Source organism: Neofelis nebulosa, chromosome 17, assembly GCF_028018385.1.
Source record: "Neofelis nebulosa isolate mNeoNeb1 chromosome 17, mNeoNeb1.pri, whole genome shotgun sequence".
Lineage (NCBI taxonomy): Eukaryota > Metazoa > Chordata > Mammalia > Carnivora > Felidae > Neofelis > Neofelis nebulosa.
Genome location: NC_080798.1, coordinates 23,184,544 through 23,196,617, shown reverse-complemented (window position 1 = coordinate 23,196,617; position 12,074 = coordinate 23,184,544).

Sequence of the window (12,074 nt, the reverse complement as noted above, 5' to 3'; positions counted from 1 at the left end):
GATTGGGCACACCCACAAACACGCACACGTGTGCACATATAAATGCGTGAAATGTGCAGAAAGGGCTGTGGAAGGGAACACTCACATCATCAACCACATCCACCTCTGGGATGAGAGGGCGAGCTGGTGAGCAAGGGAGAGGTTAGCATTATCTGCAATGTTTGTATTACTCATTATGGTGAGGATGTATTTATGCATGCTTCTATAATTAAAAGTTAATAATTATTTTAAAAGGAACGAAATGCAAAATAAGCTGATTTCTGCCCTCACTTTCCCGATCATGGTCTGAGCTGGGACAATCCATCCAACCTGGACCACTTTGAAACCCTGCTTATCTATTCCATCCATCCATCCATCCATCCATCCATCCATCCATCCATCCAATATGTACCATTCTCCTTTCATTTGTTTGTCCAACAAGTGTTTACTGAGCACCTAGTCTAGGTTCTGGGCTGCAGCAGTGAACAAAATAGATAAGATCCCTGTCCCAGGAGTTCACATCCATGTGCACACACATGTGCAAGTGTGTGTCTCCTTCATAGTCCCATGGGGCACCTGGAGGGAGGGGAGAGGAACGACAGGCAGTTGCTATCCCTCACCCCTGATTTGAAGGATGGGGGAAGAATAAGGGGACAGTTAACAGGCTGCTCCTGAGCAAGTGAAAACCACACATTGGCCAGGAAATGGGATGACAGCAGGCCACTTCCTCTCCTTGCAAGGCCCCTTCCACAATTCCTGGGTTTATGGACTCTACTTAGCCTTCAGGCCAAGTTCAAATGTCCCCTCTTCTTGGAAGCCCTGCTTAGTGTTCTTATGCCTGCCCCCAACCACATGGGATCTCCCCCTCAGCTAACATTCCTGTTAGTAGCTCCAGATCAGATTCATAGACTGGAATCCAGCAGACCATTAGCAGGCAGAGGGGGATATATTTTGTGGTATCAGCCCAGTGGGTTGAGAGGTTCCATACCACTGCAGGTACCTGACTGGTGTCTCTTCCTGCCAGCACCTGAGTTTGTAATCCCCACTTTACACTACATCTGTGGGTGCATTTATCTTATACCTCCACCCACCACCTAGCCTGTTGTGTCACACTCATCCAGGGCCAGTCCATGCCTAGTGGATGGATGGATGGATGGATTTATGGATGGATGGATTGGTGGTAGACAGATGGATGAGAAGACAGATGGATGGACATATGGATGGATGGACAGATGGATGGATGGATGGATGGATGGATAAATGAATGTGTGGGTAGACAGATGGATAGATGGATGGATGGATGGATCAGTGGATGGATTGATTAATGGATGGACAGATGAACCAAATGAAGTAGAAGGGGCACTTAGACACCTAGGTATCAAGCTACTCTGCATCAGAAATCTTGGGGGCTAGAAGAAAATGATGGGGAAGGGTTTGGGGGTACATATCCTTCTCTTTCCCAACAAAAGGAAAATTTTATAAGTGGAATCAGTCAGCAGATAGCTTGCTGTGCACGTTTCACATGCCACCTGCTATGCAGTGGATGGGGAAGATGATAGGAGAAAGGGGAGAAGATAAAGAAAGAGAGCAGAGCAGGGAGAGGGGATATAAAAGAGAAGATAAGGCCCCAGTCTGCACAGACAGGATGGTGAGGTTGGGGTGCCTGTGAACTACCTAGAAGTTCAGCAAAAAGGATGGAAGGGACTGAGAAAGCTCACCCTCCCCATAGCCACCTGCAGATTCTTCTGCTTTGTCATTACTGGTGGTTTTGCTGAGAATTTGGTCTTGAGATGCCCAACATGGAATGAGTCATTTCTTGTTTCTCTGGAACACCCTCTTCCACCCAAAGGCTTGGAGTAGACAGGAGTCCCTAGGAAGAGAGGTTCACCAATCATATTGGAACTTCCCCAAGTTTGGTATCAGCCCCTTGAACCTGGGAACTATGGCAATTCTTCCCAAAGGGAGGTCAAATGCTCCACTCAGGGTGACCTGGAGTTCTTTCACTTAATGCATATTTATTGGGCCCCTTTGGTGTGGGGTGCTGTGCCCAGTACTAGGATATGGCCAGTACTGAAATTTGCTCTGGTAGAGCTGACAGGTCATAGGCATGGGGGTTGGGAGACAGATAATAAGTGAACACATAGGAGAATAACAACCAAGCTAAATGCTAGGAAGAAAATAAAAGCAGTACTATGATAAGGTGGCTGGAGGGCAGCACATCAGGAGGCTGGGGGCTGGGAGCATGTGGAGCAGGGGCATATAAGTCCAGGGCTGAACATGCCCAGGAAGGAAGCTTGCAAGTCTGTTTTGCCCAGGCAGGCAGGGCCCACCCAGGTTCCTCACTTCCTTGGGCCCTCAGATCGGTCAACAGTGACTGCCCAGAATGCATCACTGGACCTGGCACCAGACTAGGCACTGGGGAGGTAGATGGGAAGAGGCACCTGAAGGGCAAGCAGGGACCAGAAAGTGTGATCGCCAGACTCAGCCTAGCTCAGAGCGGTGAATACATATGGGCACCAAGAAGAAGGTGCTCTTAACTGTTCAGGGAATTCCTGGAGGCCTTCCTGCAGAAGGAGATGCCTGAACTGGGTATTGAAAAGGAAGAGTCTGCCAGTCAGACAAGCAGGGAAAAGGCATCCCAGGCAGAAGCATAGGGCGACTTGAGGTGGTTTGAGGAGTCTGGAGCATAAATCCCAGAGGGAAGAAGAAACAGGGAGATAGGGCTGGAGGGCCAGATCACCACGGGCTGGACATGCTTTGCTAAGAAGAATGGACTTCATCCAGGGGGCAATGGGACACCACCAAGGACTTTAGGGCACAATGGAGACACATTAGGATGTGATGTGCTTATGTTTTAGGAAGACCCCTCTTGGCTGCTGTAGGGAGAATGAACAATGGTGGGCCAGGGGAAGGGGTGGAACAGGGGTCAAGTTCCTGATGAAAACAAGGAACAAGTGTGAGAAATACCCAGAAGGGAGATAAATAAGTCGTACAGAATCCTGAATGGGGCACTGAGCAGGAGGAAGGATCATCTCCAGGGAGTTCCTGCTGTTTTTTTGCCTGCCCAGTGGCAACGATTTCCCTTGGGAAGTACCCCTCCCGCAACAACTGGTCTATGACAACACCCCTAATCCTAAGGTGAGAATATAACACAAGCCTGACCAATCACAGCAAGCTTCTTCTTGGGCAACCACTGATGCAGGAGTGAGCACGTGACCTGAGCCAGACCAACGGACCTCAAGTCTGGGGCTTCTGCCAGGATAGCTGAGACTTCTGAGAGCAGGACCAAGAGATGGGCACAGCTGCAACAAATGAGACCCTGGACCCAGCTGTACCTGAAGCCCCCAGACTTTCGGTAACATGCACCCATGGATCCTTTTCCTTAGGCTGGTTTGAGCTAAGATTCTGTTACTGGCACCCAAAATAATTCTGACCAAATCAATAAAGAAGGCAGAGGTGAGCAGGACTCAGGTCCTTCTCTCGAGAAGAACCCTTGGTATCTGTGAGGACCGGAAGTCACAGCCCTGATCACCTAGAACACAGAGCACTAGGTCAGTGTCTAAGGGAGGTGCAAATGTACTGCTACACAGACATTCAGAGGAAGGCAGAGAAAGATGGCTCCCTGGAGGAGGTGGCATTTGACCAGGCCTTGAATCTGATGTTGACAGTTGAAGACGGACAGACATACAGGGCAGGAAAGAAAGCAGCAGGGGAAAAGAAGAAAAGGTTAGAATCCCAGAGGCCCCTGGCCTCCAAGAAACACAGGGTTGGTGCAGGGTGGGCTGGGAGACCTGGGCCTTAGGAGAAGCCATCCCTGCCTGGGTAAACATTTGCCTGCCCTCACCTCACCTGGTCAAGGGGAGCAACTGCCCAAACCCCGCAGCCCAAGAGAAGCAGTCACCCCAGGAAGGCAGCTTAACTCTGCCTGGGGCACTATCAGCAGAAGGGGGGCTGCCTACAGTTTAGACAAGTTAGCAGAGGCTGCCATGCTGGGCCCAGCCTCCTCAAATCAGCCTTCCAGGCTGGGGCCGTGGGCTATTGCACCCTGGTGCCACTGCATCAGCACCTCCTTGGTAAACGGCAGTGGGGAACAAAAGCATCCATGGGAGGGGAGTCTAGGATGTAGTTTAGAACGGAAGCTTGCTTCTACGGGTCACTTGCTCTCTGGAAACTCCTCTTGCCTGCCACCTTCCCTAATGCCACACATTACAGCCTGCAGAATGGGAGCCCCTGCACTCAGTGGGCAGGCCCAGGAGCCCTGGCCCAGTGTCCAGCACTGGCTCACATGAGCAACCCTCACATCTCTGACGCCTAAGTGTCTCCAACTTAACAACTCTGCCCTGGCTGCTTCCCGGGGGATCTTTTTAGGGCCCTGAGTGAAACTGTGGCAGGAAAGTGCAGAATCTGATTACCTACAAAATAAGAAAACAATGCCATCCAATCCTATGTGCTGTTTGCATCCTTCACGATCTGGGTCTGAGAGGCCTCGTCTGCTGGGGTGAGGCTGCAGGAGTGGGGGGCCAGCAGGACTTAGAGAGAAGCCTCCGCTGTGGAACCCTAGAAAGAACTGCATCAAAAAGTCAGATAATGACAAGCACTGGTCAGGCTGTAGAGAAGTCAGACGCCTCACATGCTGCAGATAGGAATAGAAAGTGAATCAGTTGCAGGGTGCCTGGGTGGCTTAGTCGGTTAAGCATCCAACTTCAGCTCAGGTCGTGATTTCATGGTTCGTAAATTCAAGCCCTGAACTGGGCTCTGTGCTGACAGCTTGAAGCCCGGAGCCTGCTTTGAATTCTGTGTCTCCTTCTCTGCCCTTCCCTCGCTCATGAACGTGCTCTGTCTCTCTCTCTCAAAAGTAAACATTAAAAAAAATTTTTTTTTAATAAAAGAAATGATTCAGCGGCTTTGAGAAGCAGTCTGGCCGTCTCTTAAATAATTAAACATAAAATTACCCAGCAATTCAATTCCTAGGTATATACCCAAGAGAAACCAAAATATATATCCCCACAAAAACTTGTGCTCGGATGTTTACACTGGCTTATTTGTACTAACCAAGAGGTGGAAAGAGCTCAAATTCCATCAACGGACAAATGGATAGACAAAAGGTGGTATATCCATATAGGGGAATACTATTCAGTCATAAAAAGAGACGTGACCACCTGAACACATGGAAAACATTATGTTAAGTGAGAGAAGCCAGTTACCAAAGATAGCACACTACATGATTCCATTCTATGAAAATGGAAAGATTAGGAAAATAGATTCGTGGTTGCTTAGGGCTGGGGAGAGAGGCTTAAGAGGGTGATAGCGAATGGGTTTCTTTTTGAAGTGATGAAATGTTACAGAAGCAACAATGATAATGGCCACACTCTCTGTGAACATATTAAAAGCCACTGAATGGTTCACTTTACATGGGCAAACTGTGTTGTGTGCGTTATATCTCAATAAAGATTAAAGAAGAAGAAGCAAAAGAATTGCAACCATCAGGCAAATCTAGAGTGGACAACGTCCTACAAGACAACTGGCCTGGACTTGTCAAAGAGGCAAAGTCATGGGAAGAAGGGGTGGGGGTGGCGGCTGTCCTATACCGAAAGAGACCAAAGAGCAGACCCAACAACCGCAAGCAAGGCAGGGACTTTGACTGGATCCTGACCGAAAGCAAAAATCTGGGACAACGAGGAAATTTGACAAGGATTAGATATCAAATGGCATTATGGGATAATTGTTAATATTCTTGGATATGAAAATGCTATCTCGTTTATTGAAGAGAGTGTCTTTATCCTTAAGGGATACAAATAAAAGTGTTTAGGGGTGAAGTGTCATGATGTCTGTAATTGTACAGCAAAAAATGTGTGTTCACGCATGCGTGTGTCTGTGTGTGTCTGTGTGTGCATGTCCATATGTGCATGTCTGTATATGTGTGTGCATGTGTGTGTGTGCGTGTGCATGTGTGGAAAGGATAAGGAAAAGCGAGTATAGCAAAGAATTAACAACTGGTTATTCTAGATGGAAGTTAGTAGGTATTCATTATACTACTATTCCTTCAACGTTTTGACATTGGACATACAAAAAAATGTTTAAATGTCACTTTTGCCTTTGTGTTACTGCCCAAGACCTCCACTCTAGTGAGGGGTCTCATTACTGCCCAGTTCTGCAGGCCAGAAAGTCTGGGTCTCTGGACTTTGGCTGGACCCTTGCTCCCCATCGCAAATCCACCCAAGCCAAGTTGATCTTACTCCAAACAACACTGAATCCAGCCGCTTCCTGCCGGGCCCTGCCACACGCCTCTCCCTGATGACCATGGCAGCCTCCAGCACCTGGCTCCCCAGAAGCCCATTCTTCACATGGCAGCTTGAGGAGTCTCTGTGATGCAGCTCTGATGGCCTCCGTGGCTCTCAGAATGAAGAAGGAAGTGCTCAGTGCAGACTGCACCCCCAGCCTGGGCATCCCTGTACCCTGCGACCTCCCAGTTCCTCAAATGAGCCCTGGTCTCAGCATTCCTGGGGCCTCTTCCATGCCCTTCCTTCCACTTGAATGCCTCATTTCTCTGTCACTCCTTCTCATCTCTTACCCATCAGCTCAAGCATCTACTCCTTAAGGGGAGCCATTCCTGACCTCCTCCCTCCTTCCTCCTCCCCAGTCCAGATCAGTTTCCAAAGATGTTCCTGCTTTCAGAGCACATATGTGCACTCCACTGTGTCCTTGCTGGTGACCTTGAGGGCTACTGTAACCTCTCTATGGCTGCATCCTGGTCTGAAGTGAGGCGGACACTAAACCAGCATCAGGTGGTTGAGGATGGCATGTGCATTAGACCCCATACTTGCTGAGACATGCATCTAATGCACAAAAACAGGAAATCTTCGCCATACCAGTCTTCATGATGTGGTCCTCAGTGCGGTCATTTGATTGGCGTCTCCCTGTCCCACAAGCCTATGGACTCCACAAGGGCAGGACTGCCAGGGATTCTCTGCTCATCGCAGCCTGAGCCCTGGAGAGACGCACAGTGCATGTTTCTAAAGAACACTAAAGAACTGAATTGGATCAACCCAGGGCTAATTAATAGTGACCTGTCTTGATGGAGGAAAAAGGGCATTATGTCTTTACCCCTTTAACTGGTGGCATGTAAATGGAGCTCCTACCAAGTCTCGGGCCTGTCAGCTCATGGTCTTGGACCTTTGGCTAGTCCTGCTTTATGAAAAGGAAGATGTCACTTTATCATGACCCCAACTGCTGGTTTATGAATCGGTCGTGTCTGAGTGAGTGTGATTGACTGTGACGGACGAGACGCGCCTCCCAACACCCCTGAAGAAGGTCCTATTGCCCGGGCTGCTGACAGTGCGGCTGCCAGTCTTCCAGGATTGCCTCAGCGACGGAGGGTGGCCTTGCCAGGGCCACATGCTGCCACACGATGGCTGACGGAGGCAGAGATATAAAGACCCTGCCACTTGGGCCTCAAGCAGGGCAGCTCTGTGGGCCACTTCAGCTCCGGGGCCCTCTGTCCATGCCTGCTTCTGCTCTGCCCTGTCCTCAGGGGCTGGTTTCTAGGGCCCTCCCTACATGCCTCCCTCATACTAACCTCTGCTTCCAGAGAACCTGAACAGCAATGTGCAGTTTACCTCTATTCTAGGAGAAGGCAACAGGCACCACCACAACTAAGGTGGAAAGCCGACTGCTTTGGGCTGTGCATGAATGTGTGTCCTTGCTGGTAAGAGTAGGGCCACCCTTCCTCTGCCAGCTGGAATGTAGGATAGTCAGGTCGACTTTGGAAAGGGCTGGCTAACACCCCAAGGCTTCTTGGAGTCTATGGAGAAGGGTCCTGTCCTCTGTAGGTTCCCCTTGTCATTGTGTGCTCTTAGGTAGTGACTTCCTCTCCCTCGACTTCCAGCTGGCAGAAGAATGATGGTGACATGTCACTATACGTATGACCATGGGAGTCAGGGAACAGGAAAGAAAACTAGGTCTTCCATGGGGAGTGACACAGATGGGATCTCACCTGCAGAGGACAAGGAAGCTGTGTTTTCACATCTCTGCCCAGCTACACTGCCCCAGTCCTTGTCAGCTACCATGGGCCCAAGGCCACGGACCTGCATTCTCAGCAGGCAGGGGGAAGCCCTCCCTCACTCTATTTGCAAACACATCTGACCCTGTGACCACCTTGCCCCAACTTTGGCCCAGCTGCCATCTTGCCTGGCTTGGGCCACTGGTCTCTAGGACCCCAGGATATACCTGCTCCCCCACCCACACTCCCCTCCACAGCAGAGTGATCTTTAAACATGCAAATCGGATGAGTCACTCTACTTCAAACCCTTCAATGGCTCCTAATAGCACTAGAGTAAAACTCACACTCCCTACAAGCCCATAAGATCCTACTGCTGCTCTCACCCAGCTGTCTTGTACTCACTGTATACCAGCCCTACTGCACTCCAGCCTGCTTGCAATTCCACTAAATCACTACATTTGTCCCCACCTCAGGGCCTTTGCACATGTTGTCCCCTCTGTCTGGGATACATTCCCCACAGCAATTCTTGCTGGATTTTCTCATGCTTCAGAGCTGAGCTCTCATGTCTACTGAGAAGCGCCTTCCTGAAGCCACCTTATCCTCAGGGATGTGCCTCTGCTCCGTGTACTATTACATCACCCAGTTACCTCCTCAGGAGCTCTCGTAACTGGTGGCAACCATCTTATCTTTTTCGTGTGGTTTATGTACTTATGTCCTGACCGGCTCTCCTGCCCCGAGGACAGATTTCTGCCCATCTTGGTTCCCCTATCCCTCGTAAGGGAACAGTTCTTGGCACAGTACAGGAATTCAATGAATATTTGAGGAATGAACGAATGAATGGATGGAAGCTGGCTGGCCTCGGCTGGGACAGGCAGGGCGGGGAAAAGCCAAGCCGGTGGCCTTGGCTTGCTGGGGGCTGGGGGGTGGGGGGAGGTGCTCTTCAGACGAAGGCAGGGATGAGGCGCTTCTGTTGCCTTCCGTTCCATGTTTCCGCCATATGGCTTGCTGCACACTGGGCTGAATTGCAGATGCTCTAACTTGGAGCTTTCTTGCTTTTGTGTGTTAATAACATAAAGATGGAACATAGCTCACCACACATTTTGTGTTTGCTAACTATCTATATGTATATAAAACAGACTTCGGTGTTACTAGCCAACCCACTTGTGAAGTGGAAGGAAAACAGAGCAATTAGAGAGGGAGGGAGGAGGCGGGTGCTGCCTTAGACTGTGGCCAAGTCTCCCGTATTACGTGCGCCTCCCGTGGAGGAGTGGGCTCTATCCAGGAGGTCATGGGCAGGGCAGGGGTGGGCGCAGAGACCTTACGGCCCCACGGCTCCTAGGATAGAGTCCAGCCCCTCGGGAAGATGGCACAGACAGTGCTCCTCTGGGCTCCTGCCCCTGAGTCTTCCTCAGCCTCGGTGCTTCCCTCTTCCCACCTCATGCTCAGTCCCAGACACCCCTGACAGCTGTCACTTCCAGGATGTGCCACTCTATCTCTAGCCTCTGAACCCTCTCCTTGCTCTCCCCCCTGCCTCCTGACACTGCCTGCTCGCCCCTCCTGGCCTCCATCCACAAAGCCTCCACTCGGATGTCTGAGGACCGGGTGCCTCCCGTGTGCCTTCAGCCAGCTGCCTTCTGAAGGAGGAAGGGCCCCAAACAAGTAAGTGAACGTGCAATTACAAAATGTCTCAAGCGCGATGAAGAATAAAAATATGGGGCTTCATTAAAAAGAAAGAATTAGGCATTTATGCCACCACATGAGCTGCATTTCTGGGCAACCCCATAGCCCTAACTGATACGGAAAATTTCTTTACGGAAGACTCCGTGTGTCGACTCTGAACGGCGGTGCCTGGCGGCAGGGGTGAGGCAGGAGCGCCAGTATTCTTCACGGACGTGGTCTAGAATGGCAAGGCTGTGAGAGCGACACAGGCAGAGGACTTTCAGTCCAGTTCTCTGCAGACAACGCACCCTCCCTACTGCCTGCAGCGGGATGGACTGCCCCCACATTCCATCCCTCTGGGTATGTATGCCTCTAATTTGGAAGAAATGAAGGAAATAGAAAACTACCATTTTGCAAACCCTAATCAAAGAGCTGATTCGGGAAACAATTATTACTGGATGAAACAGGTGAGGGTGGATGGGGAATGGCACTACGGAAGGAAGAGGCTGTCACCACCTGCCTCCATTGATCAATCTGGCATCACAGGAGTGGATGGCAGGCACCTTGGGCCTCTGGAGGGGACGGCCTAGGAAGCACCCAGCATTGCACACAGCACCACCCAGGGACATGAATCTAACGGGCTCGGAGAACTGGCTTCCATGTACAGGGAGTACAGGGGAGAGAGGAACGAGGCAATGACTCTAGGAGAAGCAAAAGGGACAAGTCCAGGAAGGGAAGTGGTTCTGCGGGAGACTGACTTGGCTTCCGCAGCAAACGTGGAAAAGAAGAGGCTACCCGAGTGAAAAGCAAAGGACACGGTAACCAGATGCTGTGTGTGCATCCTGTTTGGATCGTCATTCACACCAATGGTTAAAAGACACATTTGAGATAACTGGAAAATTTGAATGTAGAATATTAAATGGTACATGGGGGCGCCTGGGTGGCTCTCAGTTAAGCATCCAACTCTTGATTTGGGCTCAGGTCATCGAGCCCCATGTCAGACTCTGAGCTGACAGCACAGAGCCTGCTTGGGCTTCTCTCCCTTTCTCTCTCTGCCCTCCCTGGCTTGTGCATGTCTGTGCACGTCCACTCCCCAACTTTCCCCCCAACCCCTCTCTCTCTCTCAAAATAAACTTTTTAAAAAATGGTACCAAGAATTGTTCACTTTCTTATATGTCTTACTGGCATTGTGGTTATGTGAGAAAATGGCCATACATTTTAGACAAGTGTAAAAAGTGAAATGTTTGGAATTTGCCTTAAAATATTTCAGTGAAGAAAACAAAAAGCCGCAGGCTCGATGAAGCAAATATTAGAAAATCTTAGTCATTAAATCTGCAGGATCAGTATATGAGGGCTCATTGTACTATCCTCTCTCGACTTGTGTGTATGTTTGAAATTTTTATAATTAAAAACCAAAAGCAAAATGGGGTGCTGAGAGAAAACCGGCAAAAGGCGAGACCCGAGACAGAGAGAACCTGATGTAGACAGTGTGGCTGGCAAGGCCTCCTCCAGGAGGGGCTGGCGAAGCGAGAGCCCGCCACCGATAAAAGGGTGGGGGGCGGTGAAGAACGGGTACAAACACAACAAAGCCAAGCCCTTGGCGTGTCAGAGAAAGGCTGGAGCAGAGGGAGAGGAGGGTATGGGTCCAGGACCCCAGGACCAGAGGGCTGCAGCAGAAGCCAGGTCGGACAGGGGCTGGCACTTACGCAACCTGACTTATTTTGCAATCAGCGCCAAGCTTTCAAATGGATTCCAGAAGGGGCAGGTTTGATTGGATTCAGGGAAGTCATTTTCTTTTAGGAAAAAGAGACGACGTCTCTGGCTGTTTGGTCACAAAGGCGTTCTGGTGGGGAAGAGGCAGCGACGGTGAGAAAGCAGTTCAGGACGTGGTACGGCTGTCCCGGCAGCAGACGGTGGCTCCCTGCAGGACGGGACAGAGAAGGGGACAAGAGACAGAGTGGAAACATTTGGAGGCAGAGAGCCCCTGGGGCTTGCTGATGCATGCAGTGCGGAGGATGAGAGAGAGAGAGAGAGAAATCACAATGAATACCAGGTCTGGGGCTTGAGCAACTGAGGGAATGGGGGCACCAGGTGGAGAAGCAGGTGGGACAGGGTGGGGAAACCCAGAGCCCACTTCTGGGCGTCTTACACTGACAGGCTCAGAAGAGATGGGCAAGTGGAGATGGCAAGAGGACAGAAGGTGGAAAGAAAAGACCACGAAGGGAGGGAGCATTTGGAAAAGAGCTCCATCACTTAAATAGGGAGGGGGACAAGAGCAAGGGCACTGAGGAGGAACGCCAGGGAAGGAGGAGGGAAACCAGGAGACCGGAAGTGGTGTTCTCCAACAGGGAGTGGGCCATCAAGCCCAAGACTCCCGAAAGCGCCGTGAAATGAACCCTGAAAGGTGCCCTTTGGAGTTGGTGAGGTGGGGGGCCCC